The following is a 15,109-nucleotide window of genomic DNA, read 5'->3' on the forward strand; positions in this document are numbered from 1 at the left end:
TTGGAAACAAGATGGCTGGCTACGCATTGCTCACCGTCCGCTCCCTGAATGGCTGGTGGGAAGAGGTGACAGCTGCCCTTGTACAGCCGACAAAATCAGTGCCTCCTTTGGGTTTTCTGGATGCCTACGACTCGTTCCTGTAGCAGTCCCTGTTATGTTAGCAGTGCTGCAGGAGTCCCGCTGTACTCCTTATGGAACAAGCCAGTCCTGACTACACTGGGCTCCCTTTGTAAACAGGCAATTCATTTCTAAACCTTCTCCTAAGAGTGCCAGCTCCGGTGTGCAACAGTAGCCACAGATTGAAGAATTATTTTTGTAACTTACCTACCTCTAGCGTTGGGCCAGGAAATGAGAATTAGTCCCTCCTGGGGACACAGTGCCCTTATTACACTGTATTAGAAGAAGTCCAATTTATTTGGAAAAAAATGGAACAACTAAAGCCACCTGAATCCCTCTGTCTGGAAGAAAGACTGACAGAGACTTGGAAAAGGCAGCTACAGTATTCCTTGAAATTACTGAAAGCCAATGGTAATGAGGAGCAGCTGGAAAGAATGAAATCTTCCACATGGCTATATGTGCCATCCATATTGGCCCAGATCATATGGCTATGGCCTGAAAATAAAGACAGATCCCTTACAAGCACCCTTGTGTTCCATACCATTGCTACAGTGTGGATTTATTTTTAACGGCACCTAGAAGTGCCATGAGAAAGCATGCAAGGCTGCCTCGCCACAGGATGACTCTGTTGCTGTTGATGTTACTGCAGCACCTAAGAGTAAGTGGCTCTCCTGCTGCCAGCATAGACTTCTTCTTCTCCGGGTCAGTAGCACTTAACGCTGTTATTCAAACATTTCTGTAATACTGTAGGTCTTCAGGATGGTTGGTTGTTTTCCATCTGTGTTACTGCTTTGATATATAACATTAGGTGAGCATAATGTCCCTCTGGCTTTTGACTGGCAAAGATAAAATAATCTTCTACAGCTCAGCGTGGTATGGAAAGACCAAGACCTTCAGGGCAAATCTGAAGCCTCCCCTTAAACCTTGCCAGTACAGCTTCTGGCTCGGCCTGGGCCTCCTTTGCCTGGAGGTAGCACCTCAGTCATGATCTGCCATTTGATCTGCTGATTCATTTCAGCATCTTGCATTTAAGTAAGCAGGTAAGGAGGAAGAGCAAGGGAGGGTTGACTGCATGACCTCTAGTGCCATAATCTGGCAGAAGTGGGCTTTTCTAATAGTTTCTAATATCTGAACTTTTGGGGTTTTTTTCCAAAACTGCTTGATACCTAAACTGTTCCCTAGGGTGTGGAGCAAAGTCATATGCAGCTACCATATCATACTTGGAGAAAGACACAAACCTAGGAATGTCATTTGTTTGAGTTTGTCTTGCTTGCTATGCCAAGTATTTGTAAATACATAGGAAGTAAAACAAAAAATAGTGGGTTCACTATCTGTAAATCATTAGAGTTGGTACCTAATTCACAGACACACCACAGCAAAAGGTGAGCTGAGAAACAGTTTGAAGGAAGACAGGTTCATGGTATCCTCTTCATAGCAAGAAAGCAGCGTATCGATACTTGCCAGAAGGACACAAAGCGGGAAGTGAGAGCCGTTCAGAGAAGTGAATGGACAATACAATAAAACCAAACCTTCCTCATGGAGTGAGAGGGTAGCTGGTCTGTCAAATCCAAAAGCAGTTTCTGTTTCTGCCAGTAATTAAGTATATGTCTTATATTCAGTTATGCCTTTGAGTACATAGTCTGGTCTCTGAGGAGGAGGAGGGAGACCACGGTTATCATCATTAGACTGCTTTTGCCTTACAGTGTAATAGGGGTGGCATTAGCTGGTCATCTTTGGAGTTTGTCCTCTCTTCTTAACATCCTGACCTGTAGGAAAGAGCCAGGCGGCAGCTACTGAGTGTAGAGGAGTCGGCACCAGGGCACAGCAAGGGCCGGTTGCTCCCTGGGGACGGGGTGCAGGGAGCTGCAGGGAAACCCGTGGGGTGGCAGGGCAGGGCAGGGCCTGCCAGCCCAGGCTCATCCCACCACCCCAGCCAGGGGCACTGGGGCAGCCCCAGCCCTGGGCATCGGGCACCTCCGTCGGGATGGGGACAGGCCAAGTCTGGGCTGTGATGTCAGCTCCCCTGTGGGGAGATGAAGACCGGCATCCTATGGTGTTGCTGATGCAGGGACTGATGGCCCTGAGGGGACTGAAATGGGGTCCTGGGCCATGGGCAGGGTGGGAGGAGCCCCAGGTGAGGGTATTGGGGCCCTGGCAGTCAGGATTCAAACACCATGAGCTGGTTAAAAACAGCATCAGAAGCCTCATGCCATTTTCCTGGTTTGGGGTCGCCAAGTGGCTGGGGCTGGATCTGGGCTCCCTGAGTGTGCTCCTGCTCTTCCTTTAGTCTCAGTGAGCTTGGTCTGAGTTAGTTAACTACATTTAAATCTTTTATACACCAGTTTTGTGTGACTTCATTGTCAATCCAGAAGGAATTTGGCCTCTTCTAAGTGATTTCCATCTGTAAATAAAATGTGCTCCTGGCACCCTTCTGGTAGAGAGAGCTTCTGGTGATGCCTGTGTAGCACCAAGCAGTATCATACAGAGATGCTCAAAACTAGATATGAGAGCTAATTTGGGCCCTGAAAGGAATGTAGCCATGTTAGGTGCATACATTTAAGAGAGAAGGTAGGGAGCCCAGTGAGAGCGCTACGTTAGTGTGACTGCATTGCTTTGAGTACTAGGGTTGACTTGGATATATCTTAACTGCACTATATGGCGGACACCCCTTAGAGGCTTCAGTTTACATTTCTAGCTGTGTACATCCCTCAGGTGCTTTAAAGTGCGTCTGACGCAGAAGAAATATTCTCTACTGAGTCACCCCTTTCACTTCCACAGTGCCACAGCTCTGGCCCTGTGTGGGGACACCAGGGACTGACACAGACTCTTTAGCAGCAGCACCCCAATGAATCACTCCTACAGAAAGAGCCAGAAATTCTGCGTGTGACATTTGCAGAGCTTCCAAAGTTGTAGCTCTAACTATATTAAGCCCAGGCCGCGCACATAGCTGTGAGGTTTCCACTGTCTTCTGCCCAGGGTGCCACGTGTGTGAAATTGTTCAGACTCCTGTTTTGACTAGAGGAGGCCTAGCCAGTTGCAAACTAAGAATAGTCAAAATATAACTGTCAGCATTAAAAAAAAAAAATACATAAAAAAATCAACTGCTAGTAAAAGAATGTAAAAAATGGAGCGTGTCAGTAAAATATTTTGGCATTTCATTGGTATAAATACCCAGACTCCCTAAGCACTTTCAATGCATAATCTAGATTTACTGCCTTTTCGAGATGGCTGAAGTGGTAGATTCTTTAAAACTTGACATGACTGACCATAAGCATGAATTGTACAAATCCAGAGTTAGAACTTTATGGCCTGTGTGAACACTTTTAACTGTGTGCTTTAGAAATTTATTGAGGTTCTCTATGTTTGAAGTGTTTTTGTGAAGAAAATTAGAATGTCAGTTAAAAATGTGAAAATGACCAATAAATTCTCTTTGGTTTTGGGAGGTTGAAGGAAAAAATCTGTTGGTTTGCATCTCAAATAAAAGCCCCCCCTCAAAGGAAAATATTTTTTTTCCCTCATCTTCTCTCCTATTTTTAAAAGTTGACTCAACCTGATGAAGGTTACCAGGCCAAGAACTTTAGACCTGGAGGATGAAAAATGTCTAAGCTTCACACAGCCAGGAAAAATGCAAGTAGCGACAGGACAAGCTTCCCCTGTGTGCTGTTCCCCAGCCAACATGTTGGTGCTTTCATTCATGCACTTCTCAGCTTCCTAGACTACTGCATAAAGTTAGCTAGTAATTGGATGGAAACCCCATACCTCATTTCAAGAGAGCATATAACAGCCGTCACCTTTCAGCATCAAGAAGACCTGAACTGGTGACTTAAACAGAAGCCACATCTACATCCTTCTAGGGCAAGGAACCGTATTTCAGACTTGACTCAGCTCATCACCTCCCACCCTCATTGCCTCAGATTCCCGCTGAGACCGACTGCAGAATGATGAAAATAGCAAGACAAGGCATTTTGTGTTATATTTCTGATCTGTAAGGAAAAGCAAAGAATGAGAAGTGTCAGGAGTAAAGGCAGCCTTAGGAGATATCCTCTTCCCAGACAAAAGAGATTTGGAAGCACAACCATCTTTATTTTAATGGCTTTCTGAATAAAACCTCTGAATCTCTGATGCATGGGCCACCACTAATGTGATCAAATCATACTTAGACTGTGGATTTCTAAAGCACCTATCACTGCCGCAGCTAGGTGACAGATTACAAGAATTAGAAGAGACATTGCTGCAGTTCCATTTATACCATATTCTCTGTCCCCCCTAAGGCATTTTAAGATGGATTCTCTGGTCTCTGCTAAATTTGCTTTGCACTGGTTATGGAGCATAGAGAGAACTCAAAGAGGCAGGAGATTCCCACAGGAAAATTCCCTCAATACAAGGCAGGTCCGTGCCAGTTGTATAGCTGTCTCTTCTCTGCTGACTGTCCCTCATCCCTCTACTCTCAGCAGGAACAGGATGAAACAAAATGCTGTATTACAACAGATCTTTCTCTGGTATAAGGTCCATTATCTTGTTTGTGCTAGTGGTGTAAACTGGAGTATGTGATTTATTGTTATAGCTTCCAGTTGGATAAGGCGGCTAAGAATTGGACATTTGCCTCTCCAGCATGCCTTAGTCAAGGGTCAAGGTCTCTCTTACTCTGTTTTGCAGGATAGCCACAGGGAGAGACACTCACTGTCTGTTTGGCAAATGACTTCACAGAGAAGGATTACTGTATGCAGGGGCACCGTGTGTTGGTCTCAGCCTGAGGTCAGGCTGAGCTGTTACTCCACTGGAGAACATGACAAGATGTTCTCATAGCTGAAGGTTTTCTGGCTCATGAGATCTTTTTGCCTCTGAGGATGGCAAAACAGAACTATAGGCTTCCCAACTTCAACCTGCTCACAGGAAAACCAATCATTATTTCTTTTCTTCTTTTCTCTTGCCTATGTTTTCACGCAAACTAATCATAGACTCTTTTTATTGACTGTTGTTGATAATCTCCTCCTGCCCCCACAAACCTCTCTAAACCAAGCCAGCCAGCCTAGTCATCAGAGAGGGGTTAGTTTCAGGTTCCAGTTTTACCTGGATTGATAATCTGCCTGCTGTGCAATGAAGGCGCAGTTTAAATTTCTCAGGTTTTATTAGTCTTCCAGTTCTTTCCCACCTTGCTCCTACTGGGCCCTGCAGCTGGTTGGCCAAAACTCATCCTGTACTTCCTGCAGCCCAGAGAACATCAGGACATTCCTTCTGGGCTTCTCAAGTCCAGCTCCTTGCTTGCACAGCCAGCCATTTGATACAATCAGTTGAGTAAATGTGTCTAACTGCCTCTTAAAACCAGCTTGTTTTTTGGCCTTACTAAACCCATTGGGAGGTCTTCGCAGAGCGTCAATGCTCTCAGCATTAGAAACCTGACAATCCCTAGCCTAAATGTATGCATGGCTAGTTTATACCCATTTGTTCTTGTGCCAGCATTGTCCTTTATCTTTAAATAGCTCTTTCCTCCTCCCCATGTGTTCACCCCCTGAAGTATTTATTTATAGATTGCAATTATATCCCCCTTTGCTAGGCTAAACAAGCCAGGCTCCTTAGTTAATTAAGCTCTGGTGAATGATGCAAGGCCAAGCATCGTGGATGCCCAAAATCTGCTTCAGTCAGGGCTACATTAACAGATTGTCAGGAGCCAAAAAGGACACACCTAATTTTTACTGGAGCTGATTCTAACTGCTCTCCTACTTAGTGGGAAGCTGCTTAGTTCAAGCTATGATCAAGTCTTCACTAGCCAGTCCTCCATTTTATCTTTAAGGTAAGGGCTGCCTTTGATGCACCCTGTTCCATCCTGCTTGACATATCCAAGCAGCTGGGTAATCCATACTACATTAATCACATCGGGGTTGGTTTTTAAAATAGAATTAAAAAGTGAAAAATACGGGAACCTCGGTTGCTTGCTTGTACAAAACATGTCCAGACAGAAACTGAGGAAATGTGTGAGAGGCAGTAGTCCTGCATCAGCTCTGGGAGATGGGCTGGAGGAGAGTTAACGGGGCTTTTCCATCTCTAGCCTGTAGGACTGTTGTAATTCATCATTTCTATAGCACCATAAATTAGACAGCACTTCACAAGCACAGAGGCAGTTCTTACTTCCCTGAAGTCTGTAGCAGGACTCTCAGGATGGGGTGCCTGGCTGAGGCACGCTCTTCCCCAGAAAGGCTTGCACTGTGAATACCATGCCTACAGGACTATGTGACAATACTGCCCCATTGTCCCATTTGGAGTGGGAGTAAAAAAGCTGGGGAAGGCAGAGGGCTTTTTTCCCAACTCCCCCATATCACAGCTGGACTTGTTGTCTCTCCACGGCCTGTTCTAGTGTTGCCCGGATGGAGAATAGGCTTTTGGGGCTTTGATTCAATCTGGCTGTCCTCCAGCAATATCCCTCTCCTCCCATATGCTCTCCATTAACATCCTCCTGTCTGCTGAATAAGGAAAGAATAACTCTCCCAGCCCCAGCCAGAGCCCCTGAGCCAGGGGAGTTCATCAGTCAGACTGGTTTCTCCTGAACCCAGAATAGGCCTCGTTAATGGGCCAGGAGGGGATTTTATTTTGCCTTTCAGCTAGTGGCTGCCCTGAGCCAGGAGTAGAGTCAAGTTACTGTGTCCGGGAATCTCAGCTATTCCAAGAGTGGGAGCAAGTGAGCTGCTGACTCAGGAGGTTTCCTAGTATTTTCAAGCAGGGCTCAGTCCTGTCAGAGCAAACTGAACTGTTGGTCTTGCTTTCTTCTAGCCCCAGGACAGGGATTAACAAAAGTCACAGCCGACTGGAACAGGCTGGGGAATGGAACTCGAGCAGGACTGTGGATCACACCCTTTACTGGCATGGACGCAGGTCCTTGCAAAGACTCATATTAGTCCTTTACCCTTTTATACTCCTTGGAGGGCTGTTTAGTATAGTACAGACATCCACAAGCTATAAGGCAGCTCAGCTTTATCTGCACCATTTTCTAAAAGGGAAGATAAAATCAGAGGGAGAAACAGACTTATGAGGCAAAATGCTTCATTGCAAATCAGTGTCAAAAGGGAGACTGATGTTCAGGAATCCCTGCCTCCCTGCACCCTGCTGTCATCGAGACCACCTTGCTTCTGTTATGTGCAGGGATGAGGGAGGATCCCTCCTGTGTAGTTAAATCTTCCTTTGGGCTTCCCAGAGCCTGGAACAGAGTCCCGGCCTGCTGGAACAGAGTCCCGGCCTGTGTCTGGGACAAGCGGTTAGAAGTCACGCTGAGTTCAGGATTCTTGTCCTCATTTCAAGTCTGCCTACATGCTCTTATCTCTTCAAAAGGAACCAATTTCTAGAGGTTAGCAGAGAAGATGAGGCTACTAAAGCAGTCCCCCGCACTCGCCCCGTGAAGCCACACATACTCCTTTGCACTGAGAGTGAAGTCATTAGAGAGCGTATGTTTGCACGTTTGCACCCCTCAGTCTCCCAGCACCACTGTGACTCCAGCCAGCCTGTTACAACATGTCTCCTTTCAGCCCCTGTAAAGTTCTGTCAGCAGAGCGCCTCAGCTCTCTTCTTTCAGATTGTGTTAGTCCTTTCTTCTTTGCTGCCTCTCTCCATGGGCTGTTTTCTCTTGTTGTTCTAGTCCCTTCCGCAAACTCAGGTCAGCAATGAATAACCAGCCTAGTATGTAAAGGGCAGTTGGGTATAAGCTGGTATTTATAAAACAGAAGGTTTCTATCTGCCTGCAGCTATTGGCATGTCTATCCCAGCCACATCGCCTAAGACTAGAATCTGATACAGGGGCAAAGACAGGTAACAGCTTCTCATACTTTTCTTCAGTCTTGAAGATACGAAGGTCCCTGTTTTGAACAGCTAAGGAGCTCTTGGATTGTGGCCCAAATGCCACCTGTCTCTGCAGTATGGCCAGATGGGTAGGATGGCTCTCTTAGCTCGCCTCTCACAGAGATTTCCTAACACAAGAATTTTCAGCTACCTTTTTGAAGGACTCTATATCCCTTTAGAGGTGCCCAACATTACAGTGGTGACAAGCTGAAGACTAAGGCTCTGGCCCATTACCTTCGGCATGCTGCTTGCTTTAGATCATGAACTCTGTAGGGGTCCACAGGTGGTGCCCAGGAATTGTGATGAGTACAGGGAAGCAGCCAAGGAGGGGAAGAGCATGGCCTGGGGCATTTTCTTTTCCGGAAAATTGACAAGTGCTGACTTTTCTCCATTGCTTCTTAACGCATCATTTGGATTAGGATTGGAGTCCCATCTACAGAGTTTGTCCATTGAACAATGACCCCAAGAAATCTAGGTGTCTTCCTCCAAAAATCTTTGCATGAGAGGGGACTGAACTGTTTCATTTCAGCTAACCAGGGCATGAATTAAGTATGCGGGACTGGAACAGAGTAAAAAAGAAATGCAGAGAGCAATGCCTGTAGGAGTAGATTTCATTTGGTTTGCTTGCTACCTGTGAGACAGGGATCCCTGTAAAAAAGGCAGGACAAACCTGCTCTGATATTATGACCAGGTGAAATAACTTATTACTCAGTCTGTCATCTAGTTCAGTGAGTCACATGCGGTATCTCTAGAAAGTTGGTAACACCCCAGAAGTCACTAACTTAATACATGTTTAACTGAGGTCTTGTCTCATATTTAATAGCAACTCCAACTGGGCTTGCATGACAATCTAGAGAAGGGTGGGGATTGCCAACGTGGGTCTGAATAGAGCACTAATAACCCTTTAGTATCCAAGATGCCTAAGAAAAAAGTCAGCAGAGCATTTGTATTTTTATCCAAGTCTTGTTTGCAAAAAGTGATAGAAATGTGATAAACAAGACACCACGCTACTGTTGTATTGGCTAAAAAGCAAGAATCCAGGCTGAGGGCAAAGGATGGACACAGAGAGATGGTGGGGATGCCCTGAGCAGGATGGCTCCCATCTGAAGGCAACATTCAGTAGATGCTGTGAGCCCCAAATGTCCAGCTTCAGAGCCGTCTTGAGGGTGTCTGGATAAACACAGCTAAGCTAACAGGATGCTTTATCTCCTCAGAGGGAGGGAGTTCAAATGCTGCAGTGTTGCAGGCAGCCAGAATAACGTGCTGTGTGACGTGAAATATTTAAGCACACATGGGCTTTGTGGTGTTTCCTGCCAATCTGCAAAGTATCAGTGTGGTGATTTGTGCTGCCAGGAGCTGGGTTAAGGAGAGGAGTTCCCTGGTGGGCATAACCTAGCTGTCGTCCTACATGGGGCCTGTGGCTGAAAGGCATGACTCGGCTGTGGGGAAACCCTGAAATATCACACTGTCTCTTCCAAAAAAATAAATAAGCGTATCTGTCCCACCTCTGTCTTCCAGAGAGTCCTGCTCCTCCTTCTCTATCTGTACACCTGAGGAGACAGAAATACTCTCCAAGTTCCCCAACTTGCCCCAGCTGTGCAGAGCAGTGGCTGTGAGAGGGGAGGAGTACAGCATGTAAGGGCTATGTCCTGTGCCCATGGACTGCCCTTCCCTCTGGATGACTTCTCCCCCATGTGCAGAGGTGACTCCTGGTGAGGCAGTCATCCAGTTGCTTCAGGTGATGCACATGTGCCGACTTGACTCTCTCCTGGAAAACCTCATGCCTTCCTTAAGGGTTGCTCACACCCATCCATATACATACACATGTAAACAGCATGATACCACATTAACACAGTTGAGACCTATGATAATGGCAACGAAACATGAAAGCTTCTTGCCTCATCCTTGTTTTTCTGGTTTGAATGAGCAGGGTGTGAGTGGATGGGAGAGGAGTAGGTGCTCCTTCTGACAACTTAGCAGTCCTGCTCCAGCACCACCTGGCCCAGCACTGGCAAGGCAGCTGCACTGCAGCTGCTTGTATGCAGCTCAAGAGCTTCAGGTCACTTCTGACCCGAGGCACCATTTAGTGTCGCTGGTGATTGTTACTTCCTTACACAAAGCAAACAAAAAGTCCTGCTGCACCAGCACAGTCACTTGCTGTGGTTTACCCAGGGGGAAAGGAGTGGGCAGTGATGTCCTGGCTGATGCAAGAGAGTGCTCCGTGCTGCTCTGTGCCTGTCTCCTTTTTGGGGAGATTAGGGACATTCAAAATCTTTCAGAGTGCACATCAGCCAGTTTTCCTCTCCCATATGTGTACATCCCACCCTAACCATGGGAACTGTCTCCCTGCTGGTCTTGTGGAAGGAGGTAAATGGGAGTGCTTACAGGTGTGTGACTTGAGGTGCACAGGAGAGGGACATGCTGATGTCCCTTCCCTCCCAGGCCAACTGGGGGGGTGGGGGGTGGAAAGGGTGGGGAGTGGGGAGGGGGAATTACCCACTGAAGATGACAGGGAACTCTAAGGGCACAAACCAGTGCCCCAAGCTTTTTGCAGATGGCTTCCTTTGCTCTGAACACCAAGAGCCTGTGAAGCAAATGGAGGTAAATGCCATTTGCAGAAGAGATGGGATTTTTTTGCTTTGTTGCAGGCAGGACCAGCTGCGTTCCAAACCCGTGACTGCAGCAGCCACGACCCCTCTGAAGGGAAATCTGAGCCCGCAAGCAGTTGTGCTGGGGAGGGCTACGCTCTCACGTTTCTCTGTTTTGTTTTGGAGCCTCTGATAAGTAGTGGGCTTGCTTTTTTCCTTCCTTTCTTTTCTTTCTTTCTCCCTCTCTCTCTCTCTTTTTTTTTTTTTTTCTGAACGTATTTCCACAGCCTCAAGGAAGGAATTTAGACAAAAATGGTTCTGGAATGGGAACAAGTATGTTTCAAATTACAGAAAGGATGTGAAAGGTTCAAGAATTTGAGCCCTGACTCCGCCTGTGTCTGTCTCCACCCCCCCCCGAGAGCAGCTCGCATTGTGGCTTTTCCACTGCGCTGCACAATAATGTGGCAGCGGGACCAGACCGCCCAGCGATCCCGGGGAGGCCGGGGAGGGAGAGGGTGCCCTTTGGAAGGGAAGAGCCTTGCAGAGTGCGGGCGCTGCCTGCCAGCTTGCGCCGCTGAGCCTTGCTGGCCGGCCCGGGCCTCCCTCGCCCGCCCTGGCTCGCAAGCCTGTCTCCTGGCTGGATTTTCAAGGGTTTCAACAAACCTCTTCTCAGCGCGCAGTTTGTTTTGAGCTTGGGCTTTTTTGTCTCCTAGGGTGTGTATGTGTGTCTCTGTGTGTGTGCAGGACTTTTTCCTTCCAGTGAGCAGGAACGTGCTGAGGACCCACTTATGAGAGCGGAGCGCCCTCTGCTGGGTGGAGGGGCAGGAGAAGCAGGCAGAAGTGCGGCTCTACGGTGCAGACGCAAGTTTCTTGCCGCCGCCGCTGCTGCTGCTGCTAAGGCGTAGGTCCTCCTTAGACGCTTGCACACTGAGAGAAGCCAGTGCATGGTGCATCGACACATCAGTGCCTGCACGGTGACTCAAGGGGAGGGCTGGTAGCTATGGGGAAAGTTGTACAACAGCTGTAAGCCTCTGATCCTAACTGCCCTGCTTGGACTTCTGAGCACATGTAGCCGGTGTAACCGGCTCCCATACCTGCTCCGTAAATATCAGGTGGGGAGAAACCACTGGCAAAGAGGACTGTTGAAATGGCTTGATCTTCCCTTACTGGGGAAGATCATGACTGGATCTGGTCTCAGTCCCTTATGGAGGACCATATTCTGGAGACCTTCTCCGTCATATGAACACTTTATCCTGTGACCCCAAATGCAAACATAGACTGTCAGGGAATGCATGTATTCAGTTTCCTGGAAGGAGGATGCTGTGACTAAGGTTATATGGCGCGACATTATTTCCTTGTCCTCCTGTGACATGATCAGATACCCCTTTCCCGTGAGGCTGTGAAAGCTAGCATATTTGTCCCTTGAGAGATGCACAGCTAATAGCATGTCAGTGGAGGAACTAAAGCCCTCATGAAGTGTCTGGAACAGAGAAGGCTACCAGAGCAATCTGTCCAGCCTGTGGTTTGTGTCCAGCAGCCATCTCAGCAACCTGCAAGAAAGAGAGTAGCAAGGAATGAACTCTGGGTTGATTGCATTCTTCTGGTGGGCCAAATTCAGAATGCAATCCTTTGGCTGGGCTCTCTGGATTAAGAAACTATGAAATGGCTTCAGTATTGTTGATAAGTAAGGAGTCACCCACATACGAAGAACAACTATAACATACATTTTCAAGAACTGAGATGTCCATTATAATCTTGACCTTTTCCAGTGTCTTGCAAAAACCATTAGCATCAGTCAGTTGACCCAAATCTGCTGCCTCATGCTGAAAAAATTAAATTTTGTCCTTGCAAACTTTTACTCCATCATCTCTTCAGATTCTGTTATGTTGCTGTGACAGATCCAGGTGATGTTTTACTCAGTGAATGAATGGACAGGGGACAAACATCTGAGTTGCACTGACCAATGCATTGTGCATGGCATGCTCCCAGTCCCATGATGCTTGATTTCGTGCATGGCTGCAGGATGCCCCTTTGCATAAGGTGTATGTCCACTGATACACACTGAACACCTTTTGATGTAGTCATTATATGGATGGGAGGCCACTGGAACAAAGGACTATTGATGCAAGTTTAAAAGATGAAGACTAGTACCAGTCTACCCACTTCGGCAGCCTGTGAGATTTCTCCTTTGAAAGTAAAGCCAAAAACCTTTAGGCCAGTTCAGCTAGACAGATCAAAGATCTTCAATGTGAACAAGCTGAGATAGTTTGGCGTATAACATTAGTCTTTATACTTACTGTGAGATTTCCAGAGATTCTGACTGGCGATGTCTTTTTTAATGCAATGATATGTTGTCGTAAGTGTTGTGGTGGCACCTAGGAAATCAGTCTGAATTGGGTCTCATTCTGCTGGATGAGATCCACTACAAAAAGATGATTTCCCCTGCAAGAGATCCAAAAGTTCATCTAAACTAGCTAACACATGAAATACTCTGGTGTGCATGCTGTGTTTTCAAAACATGTTACTTAAACAGCGTTACTTTGTTTCTAATATTGAAGCGATCTGACAATTTTGCTTGGCTGTGTCACTCTCACAAACCATGGAAGATGCAGAGATTATGTTCAGCTAGCTTTCTGCACTGTCTAATTTTGTGCTGGCAGGCTGAATTCCTGAGGTATGTGAGATGAGTCTCAGAGCTGCCTTATTTATGCTGGCCAAACCATTTCCTTCTGCAGCATTTCACAGGTGCAGGATCAGCAGAGCAATTCATGTTCCAGTCCCTGATTGCCCCTGCTCAGTTTCTACCACAGTTTATCCCTGAATTCCCAGCAAGGGGACAAATGCTGCCACCAAGCTTAAAAAAGCTTTATTGATCTGAGAGTGCTCAGAGAGATTCGGCAACGATACAAACTGAAACTACACCCCTCCACCACACTGCTAGCACATGAATTTGGAGAACTAAAATTTTCACTAGCACTCCCAATTTTTTGCTAGTATTTTAATTGCATCAGGCCGCATAGTAGGATGGAAGTTTGTATCTAGTTCCATCCTGGAGATCCAATCTCTTTTGATTTTGTATTTGGCAAAGTAGATAATTTTTATTTATCAAGCCCTTCTGGAATGGAAATTTCAGCTCAAACTCTTCAGCTGAAAGAAACCATCCGATCTCCCTGTAGGTTTTTCCTGGTGTAAAGGTACAATCTAGCTGCCACATTGTTGTTGAGTCTGGAGTTTAAGTGGATGCTCAAATAAATAAAAGCCACACCTGCTGCAGGCCAGGACCCGTCTCTATTTGATTATGTTATTTTCTTACAGAAGATTTTTGATGGCTGTAGCTGATCTAGAATCTTAAGGGCGATAACTGGATAAATCAGTTTAGTTGGGCAGCCGATTCTGTGCAAACCTAAGCAGAATAGTAACGTGTGACTAATACACAACAGCACTCTGCATAAGATAAAGGTGCATGTGTAACATATGCAACACAAAGCCAAGACACTGTGGGAAGAAAAGACAAAGATATTTAACAGTATATCTGTGCTACTCCTCCACTTCCAGACTGCACCCTTTTCTGCAGAACAAACACAGTGCTGTAGGGACAGCGAAGCATGATGTTTGCTCTCTGCCATCAGGTACCCTGAGATCCCATTGTTCTCTCTTAAACGTTTTCCACTCTGAAAACAAGTGAGAAACTTCTCACCCCGATCCAGCTTAACTGACTCATAGAGCATCTGCCTGCTGATAGGCTGAGAGGCTGGATTTTGAGGAAAATCTGGGATGCTGTAAATCTTGTTCTCTGTCAGGTAAGAATAGTTGCTGGTCATGCAAAAAATATCCCCTCTTTTTTTGTGCAAATACAAAATTATTAGGTGTTCCCAGCTCCCTGGCCTTAATTCTCAGCCTGCACATGTTGCTATTTACATTGTATGCCTCTTAAGCTGAAAAAAAAGACTCAGAAAAGGATTTATTGGGGCTGAGGGGGAGAGAGGGGCATTGATATTTTACACTGGCATGGCTACTGGATGGCAAACACTTGGTCAATAGACTTGGAGCCACTGAAGAACATCCTAGATGACGTGTTTTAAACATCAGCCTCCTCCAGAAATGATGAGTAACTACACTCAGGTCCGTGGATCACGTGCAGTAAGTTCAGTGAATCCAAGAGGTACTAAACTGTCCTGCAGCAGTGACACCGCTCCGTACACATCGCGAACGCGGGCCAACACGAGATGTCAGAGTTGCCACATGGGTAGGGACCAACTGTCAGGTATCTCCAGTCCCTCAGCCACCTATGCAGTGAGTCCAGCACAAAACCTACCGCGTGCGCTGCCCGCCAGCCCACCAGCCTCCGGAGCAGGATGGTGGTGGAATGGCTGACGGCAGTTAAACCGATGCTCCCGCTGGTAGTTCTTTTCAGGAAAAGCCAACGAGGTCGTTTGCAGCAGAGGAGCCGCAGGCAGGCCGCGGGCACAGCCGGTGGGGCGGGGCCCCCTCCCGCGCGGGGGGCGGTGGCCGCGCATCCCTCCGCCCGCGGGCACCGCTGGGGCTGGGCTGACATCTAGGGGCCGGCGCGGGCACTGCCG

Source organism: Gavia stellata, chromosome 7 (genome assembly GCF_030936135.1).
Source record: "Gavia stellata isolate bGavSte3 chromosome 7, bGavSte3.hap2, whole genome shotgun sequence".
Classification (NCBI taxonomy): domain Eukaryota; kingdom Metazoa; phylum Chordata; class Aves; order Gaviiformes; family Gaviidae; genus Gavia; species Gavia stellata.